Source organism: Chaetura pelagica, unplaced genomic scaffold (genome assembly GCF_000747805.2).
Source record: "Chaetura pelagica isolate M959 unplaced genomic scaffold, ChaPel_1.0 scaffold278, whole genome shotgun sequence".
NCBI classification, from domain to species: Eukaryota; Metazoa; Chordata; class Aves; order Apodiformes; family Apodidae; genus Chaetura; species Chaetura pelagica.
Window position 1 is genome coordinate 3,529,739 of NW_009954497.1, and position 6,584 is coordinate 3,536,322.

The following is a 6,584-nucleotide window of genomic DNA, read 5'->3' on the forward strand; positions in this document are numbered from 1 at the left end:
ATGGCTGTTAAATGTTGTTAATACTCCTTCTCCATGCTTTGCATATGATTTGGAAGCTGTTCTGCATGGACAAAATGTAATAAGCTAAAGAGTGCTTTTGCTACAAGGAGGTTCAAAGTGTGAAGACTTGTCTTGCTTTGAGGTTGTTCATACATTTTTTGGAGTTTACCAATTTGGCTCCAGAATACACTTGCCTAAGAGTTATACATCTGAAAATTGTTTTAGACTTCAGAGCTATATAGAAAAAAAACCATAAAGCTGTAGTCAAGTAGTTACATTAATACTTTTGTTAGTACTATTCAGTTCTTTACCCAAAATACCTTAGCTGGCAGTTAAGATATTTAAAAGCTATAGAATGCAAAAGAAAATAAGTAATTTTGCATAGATTTGGAAAGTGTTGAAATTATTTGCTGTAAGATTACCGTAGATACCCTATTAGAAGTACTGTTCAGTCAATATGTCTAAATCATAGTCCTCTCTGATACTATTCATTAATCTTCAACATGTTTTCCAGTGATGCTGTCTGGACCATGGTACAGTATTGTGGTATCTGGTGTTTGTGTTGTGTGCATGAGTGTATTGTTTGAGCTAAGTATGTTCTTCCCATGCTCTAGTAGTGGTTTTTGGCTAGCAGGAGTCACTTGTTTGATATATTGAAATTTTAAGTTTGTTTCTACTAAAATGTCAGCTAGCAGATGATTTTTTTTCCTTCCGAAATAGTATTTTCGGGCACTCAAAGCTATTGTAAAAATGATGTTTCCTAAGAATGTGTGTCGAACGACCCCCATATGTGCAGTGCTTGCAGCTTGCTTTGTCATTTTATGCCCCTCCTGTGCACATGTAACTGATTCTGTTCACATTTAGACTAGTATTTGGTTTGATGTGTAGTATCGACCAACCTAAGTGAATACATGGATGGAGATTCTTGGGTGTAGTGCTTATACTGAGGAGGATTTTTAAGCTATTTAATCTTCCTTAACAAGCTTAAGAAACCCCTCTTTTTTTTGTTTGTTTGCTTAAAAAAAATATGTATATATCTATATACACCTGAGCAGTTTACCACTGTAAAAGAAGTATTTCAAAAGTGGTATTCATAGGGAATGTGTTTTGCAGTGAAGCTTTTAGAAAGTGGGTAAATACGGGGTTTTGTTACCAGGGTTGCTGATGTTCTAACAGTACTTGTGTGATAACTTGTCTATTAGCGTGCACCTTTCTGCCAGGGTCCTGTATACTTAGCTGTTGTACATGTTGAATAGCTTGGATATTTCAGGATTGCCAGCTAGTGGCTAGGGATCATATGCTTTTCCAAAGAAGTGATTTAAGCCTAATGCACCTGTAAAATTGGAATAATGCATTTTTTAGAAGCTTATGCATTTAGGTATCCTACAGCAAGAGGTTTTGCTTAAAAAATTATAGACTGGGTAATGTTATTGTGCCTGATTTTACTTTCACTATTCCACTTGAAAATTTATAAAACTCTAAAATAATAGCATGATTTAAGTGTCGGGATTATGAAAGGAGAAAAAAAGCTACTCTGTCCTAATAGGATTTAAAATTGTTCATCCATCAAAGCATCAAGCTAAAAAGTCCCCAAACTAAATGCATATACTGAAATGCATAGGTTCATGCTTATTCATGACAACATTCACACTGTCTCTCCAAATAAACAGAACAAAAATCTTTCAGTCCAGTCCAAGGCACCCTTTTGAGCTGGATATGAGCAGAAGCTTAAAAAAACCCACCAAGCAGCACAACAATAACCAAACCTCCCCAACCCCAACAAACTGGCAACTCTTAAATAAAAAGTACTAGAACACTTGAAAGTCTGAGATGTTCTTTTGTTTGGTTTCATTTGTTTAATTTTGCATCGAGACCATGATTAAAACAACTATTTCTAAGATACCCAACTTTGTTATCCCATTAATTGTTTAAACTGATAGTGCTGGGAGGAAAAAATAGGTGTTTGATTCTACTTTCATTTGGAGCAAGCTCATGTTTTCTCCTGTTATCAGCACAAATGTTCAGTGTCAGCTGGTGGCAGTTACTCCTTAAGCCTTGCTGGCAGCAGTGTAGACAGCAACTGGTAATCTGAAAACTGGAGACTGCGTCCAGCCATGAAACCAACCATCCTAACTGTAGTCAATGTTGTTTCAAAGTCTTCAGCAACAAGAGTGGGCCTGTATATTGACTACAAGGCAAAGCAAAAAGGAAGGACAACATTGTATTTTATTACTTTGTATGACAAATTTCATACTCCTGGCAGTTGAGAAGTTGGAGAAATTAATTTAAAGACACAATTTAACACTGTAGTTTGACAGAGCTGTGGGCTGCTGAAAGGGCTTATTCTTTGGTCACCAAAAGAATCCCTAGGGAGGGAAGACAGAACTATACTATGTTGAAAGGTGAGGAGACAGAAATGATGTAGAGGACAAACAAATTGAATGCTTTTAGCTTTTAAAATCCACCTCAAATACACTAAGAAAATTACTGACTTCTGAAAGTCCAATTTTGGAAACCTCAACATGTGCTAACCTCTTTATAGGAGTGTAGTGTGTTGTTACTAGTTCTTACTGCTCTTTGATTGGGGTAGTTGCTTTGTTCCTAGATGGAGAATCTGTTTTATGTTCTATTCTTTAGCAAGGCATATGCCTACTCTTCATGTATACTCAGTTCTCTTTGAAATTAGTTGAGGCTTTTTTCTAATGTAAAGACAATCTAAAGAGAAATTATTTAGCTCTTTTTTTTTAATGTGCTCTCTCTTCTAAGTGAACCTTATTAGAACCTAAGGGAGGATATGTTTTATATTCTCACCTAAATAGCTTGGTAATAACCTAATCTAGAGAGAGATTTCACTGTTAAATAAGCAAAAGTTAAGCATTATGTATATTGAATTTATGAAGTGCTTAGCCTCTGGTGTGATAGTAACAAGAACTGATTATTTTTTTTCTAATAATTTCTGACAATATATTTCCACTTCACAGTATGTGAATGCTAGGTGATGCAGCCTTTATGGCAATAAACACCTGTATTTCTGTTGTGCTTGTTGCCTGACTTTGCATCCTTTTCACAGAAAAAAGTTTTTAGGAAGCACTTAAACAAATGGGGGCTTTTTTGTGAGTGGTTGGCTTGTTTGGGGGGTTTTTCTCCTTCTTATAATAGGTTAGAAGGATTGGGTTGGACAACTCGTAAAACAGCTGTACCAGAGCATGGCAACCAAGGAAGCAGAGGGAGAGAGCACAAAACCTTATGGAGAACTTCAGTGGGTTTGTGTTTAGCAGGTACTTGGGCCTTGAAAGCTCTCTTCTGCTCCCACCTGTACTGCCTATCCTGAACTAGTTTCTTTGGTCTTCTGCAAGTTTAACTTACCTAAAAATTGTTAAAAGAATCTTTCCTTTTTGGAGTAAAATATAGCATTGCAGTACCCTGCAAGTAAAGTCTTGAATCTGTTAGACATTACTGTCTGTCATGCTCTTTCATCTTATTGGTTACATTTCTTCTTAATTCTTTATTATTTTAAAATCTGTACTGTATTATTCCTCTTATTCTGGCAAAGACAGCTCTGCCTTGGCTGGCTGACCTTCTCCAGAGCCTGCATTCTGACTTCCAGAGGAGCTTCCTCTGCTACCATTCTGTAGAATGGGAAGAAAGTATCCAGGGAAGTTATTTTTTCAGAGTGCCACTAGTGCCTTCTTGTATCTCTCCTGTGTAAGAAGTAATCTTTTTCTCCTCTCCTCAGTCTTTTTGTACAATCCATGTATTTGTAGTTGAATCCAGAGTTGCATTGCTCTGATAAGGGAGTTATGTTGGCTGTGGTAGACTACCTGGCTCAGCTGAAGGAAATCTTGCCGTTGTGCAAGGAGAAAGGAAAAAGGAGCTACCGCTACATGCACTTAGTGTATTCCAGACTGAGCAAGAGCATCTCTTGGCTTTGCCATGCACTTGGCCTCTTGGTCCATCTTGACCCAAGGTAGGTGTTTCAGATTTCATGTGACTGGGAGAGAACTGTATTTTGGGTACATAGAAGGTTAATGAAATATGGTAGAGTGATTATTATATTTAGTTAACTAGGGAGTGTCATCAGCCTCAAGAAATTACTTGTATATCTTAATTTTCCCCTGACAAAAGCTTTATACAATGTATTGGAGATCATTTCTATATGAACTTTCTTTATCTAATTGTGAGAATAAATTCCACAGTTAACTCTCCATTAATAATGATTAAACATATGAATCAAAGGAGTGTTAACTTGAATGACCTAACTGGTCCAATTTGGCTTAGTGTGATGAGGGAGGAGGTGTGAGAAATCCAGATGGAAAGCGCTGAAGCCAGGAGTGACTTTATCAGTTTATACCTTGAATTATGCCCAGAGACAGGAGCTACCTGCATTATGAAGATGTTGCCGTTATCATCAATTTCTGGAAAAGAAAAAAAAAACAGCCCACCCCGCACTCCATAGCCTAACAACAACCCACCCCTTCACCCCATCATAGAACTCTGAGTTCAGGTTTCTGTAATTAGAATTGTTTACCAAACCTGTGTTGTGCAACATCTGAGCACACAACATGTGTACACTTTACTCCTAGTTCACTGTAAGTGTACAGTGCCGACCATCCTTTTAGCACATTAGTTCCTCACTGTGCAACTACTCACTTGCACTTCTGCAGTTAGGGTAGAGCCTACCTGTAAGACTACTGCAGAATTTTGAAAAACAAATTAATGAAATGCTGCTGGTTTAATGCTCTCCTAAAATAGGGTTTGAAATTGAAAATATTTTTCAAAATGACACATGTTGACAGAATGACATGCAAAGCAGGTAGGTGGCTGACTGAATGTTCTACCAGATAGCTGCTATCAATAGCACTGTTGGGATTTATTCTTTTCATGTCACAGGCATCATAATATTATAAACAAATAGATTCTGAGATTCCAGTTTAAATCTAATATGAAAACAACCATTTAGAAACTTTGAGGTATTAGTGTGGTCTACGAGTGTGTTCAGATGGCAATTCATCACACATAAAGTCAAGTTTTATATTGTAGTCTCTATTAAGATCCCTTAAAGTATAACTGCTCCACAGTAAGCATGCAGAGATATATGAAACTAGCTTGCTTCTAGATGAAGCAGAAGTTTGCTGTGCATGTAGTTCAATGTTTAAAAGGTAAAATGCCAGGTTTTTTCTGTCAGCCATAGGGTATTTTTCAATGAGCATAGACCAGCACACATTGACATTGCTCAGTAGTGAAAGGGACACCAGCAAAAACTAGTAGCTGTGTTTCTTATGATTAACAGAGATTGAGCCTGTGTGCTGTACACTTTACTCAGGCAGATGGGATGCTGAACTTTAAGTTACCCTGTCTGAATGGCACCAGTAGCTTGGCAAACTTGAAGAGACTAAGAATTTATTGTTAATTATGACCTAATCTCTACAGTGGCAAATTTTTCTTTGACTTTCATGATGCTAGAAAACTTTTTTTTAAAAGAAATTGAGAAGTAAAACGTGATGTTAAATTATCCAGCTAGAAGGGATTTTAAATGAATAGTGATTCACTAGTATTAGTGTTGCTTATGTGTTAGTCCAGATTATATATGCTGCAGTGTGAAAATCTGGACTCGTCTTCCCATTTGTAAATTACTGCTACCTCAGTACTTCTTCAGTGTTGTACTTAAACCTATTTATTGAATTTTCGCTTAAAGTGCTTCAGTGCTCATCTTAGATTTCTCTACACTGATAATACCAGAGTATCTAATAAAAAGGAATCAGATGAGGAAGAAGAAAACTACTTTCTTCCTCAACAAAGGTTTTGATTAGGTTCTTGAACACTGAGTAGAAAACCAATGTCTTTTCTTAGTAAAAAAGCTTGCATGTTTTCATAGTTCTTAGACTTAAACTTACCCAGTTTTAGAGTAACTTGCAGTAGTTCAGGACTATCAGAATTGCATTTCAGTAATAGTTGCAAATGATCTAGCTGCTAATGTAGCTATTAACATCCTTTTAAATCAAGGATAAAACTGTAGTGTTAGTAGATGGCTAAATAATCTTTGTCAACAGGTACTGCTGAGTAGAAAGGATGGGAGGAGGATTCTTATTCCCAAACATTTATTATTTTCTTAAAAGAATAAACTTGAAAGGCTTGTTTTATTTATACATTCCATACAATTTGTATATTGTGAATTGAAAACTTGGCATTCTCTGATTAAGTTAGATAACTTGCAGCTAAAACCATCTTTATAACTTCTTCAAGGTACTGTTTACTACATGGAAAACTCTACTAAATCACTTAAAAGTTTAAGCTCAAACACTTCCTATGTTAGGTGAATGTTTATAAGTCTTCCCTCTGTTTTCAAGGGAGGTGGAATGATTCTATGTCCTCAAAAATAATGCTGAAATTAAAAGAATGGCCCAAACATTTGTTATCTAAGAATATTCTTTATTTGTAATATCAGGTACATGACTTTATATATTGCATTCATGCTTTGTAAATGTTGTAGAAGTAGTGAGTAGCTGTGGAGTCCATTGCTTAGGAAATACCTTCTGCAATACATTTTTCTGAAATACTTCAGATTTTATAATGCCATTGATTAA